At 33.4% G+C, this 1540-nt stretch overlaps 1 protein-coding gene across 1 annotated transcript in view; it reads left to right on the top strand.

Annotated features, from left to right (window-relative positions):
• Positions 1 to 813, top strand: part of HOXC13 (homeobox C13) — a 5243-nt gene extending 4430 nt beyond the window's left edge. The window contains exon 2 of the mRNA XM_077299790.1: positions 1 to 813. This exon is cut by the window's left edge and continues 461 nt beyond it. The gene's annotated coding sequence lies outside the window, so the exon portion shown is untranslated.
• The last annotated feature ends 727 nt before the right edge of the window (positions 814 to 1540 follow it).

Genomic DNA, 1540 nt, shown 5'->3' with positions numbered 1-1540 from the left:
AGTCCGATGCTTTGTAGGCTCTATGCATATATAAATATATACATAAATAAATATATAGAGATATATTTAAATGTCACTCAGCTCTTATCCTAGCCTGGGACGTGGTTCTGTCACTGCCAGAGCCTCGATGACACAAGACATCTGTCTGTTTCTTCCATTATCTGGAGTCTTAATTAATTGTCTAATAATATTATACCATGTAAATAAGGTGCATCTGTAACATGTTTTGTTGAGTATGCTTGAATATCTTGTAAATCACAACCAATGCCCGCCTATGTTCATATTGCTGGAAGATTCAGCATGAAACTGCAGCGAGCCTCTGGTGCTTTAAGGGTTAAGAGCTCTAGAACCTCTAGGACGTTCCATCGTGGAGCGCTGAGACTTGGTGTGTGGTTCTGGTTCTGTGGCCACATGTGGCAGAAGCAGAAGTAAGTTCTGGATCAGGCTTTATGGTGAAGCCATCAGTATTAGGAGTATTCCAGCAATGACACTGGGTAGACTTTACATCCATGTTTGCATTATTTGGGGGAAGTATGATTTAGTTTCAGTCATATTGATTGGACGCTATCCTTTATTTTGCTGATCTTAAAGTTCACCTTGTTTTTTTCTTCCTTCCTTTTTTTGGTATGGAATATACTCAATGACAGTCTTAAGCACTGCTACATGTGTCCAGGAAAGCAGGATGTGCACAAGGTATGCTGTATAGATCTCATTTCTATGATTTTGTCGTGTATAATGTATAGTATTGTGGTGTCTGAATATTATCTGTAATGGAAGAAAATTAATTTCTTGAAATAAATATCATCTGGCTTGATGTATTGGACCACTGGATCTAAGACTTTTCGCAGCGAATTTAATGGGAGGGGAAAAAATCGTAGCAAAAGACGCAGTTGTATCTAAGATGAGCATTCATTCAGACACGTTTGTGGGGAATTTAAACGTACGTAAGAGCACAATGCATTAGATGATAAATGATAGATAGATAGATAGATAGATAGATGTGAAATCATATATAAACATATAGATAATTAGATAGATATTAAATTAGATAAGAGATAGAAACCAGCTTGCATATATAATGAAAAACAGCTATTTAAGTATCCATCATCTATTTATACTTTATATATCTTTCTATCAATCTTTCACTTATGTATCTATCTATCTATCTATCTATCTATCTATCTATCTATCTATCTATCTTTCAATCTATTATCTATCTATCTATCTATCTATCTATCTATCTATCTATCTATCTATCTATCTATCTATCTATCCATTATCTAGCTATCCATTATCTATCTAATACCTATCTACTTATTATCTATCCTATCTATCTATTTATTTACCTTTCAATCTATTATCTATCTATTATCTATCTATCTATCTATCTATCTATCTATCTATCTATCTATCTATCTATTATATATCTTTCATGCACCTCTGTTAATAAAACGTAGACTAATCTCTCCACCTAAACACATACATATTTCCTTTGCTTTTGTGCATAGAAGCCTACGTACAATTATATTTCTATTAAAAT

The sequence above is a fragment of the Ranitomeya variabilis genome, chromosome 3 (genome assembly GCF_051348905.1).
Source record: "Ranitomeya variabilis isolate aRanVar5 chromosome 3, aRanVar5.hap1, whole genome shotgun sequence".
Lineage (NCBI taxonomy): Eukaryota > Metazoa > Chordata > Amphibia > Anura > Dendrobatidae > Ranitomeya > Ranitomeya variabilis.
This window is presented reverse-complemented; position numbering and strand designations above follow the sequence as displayed.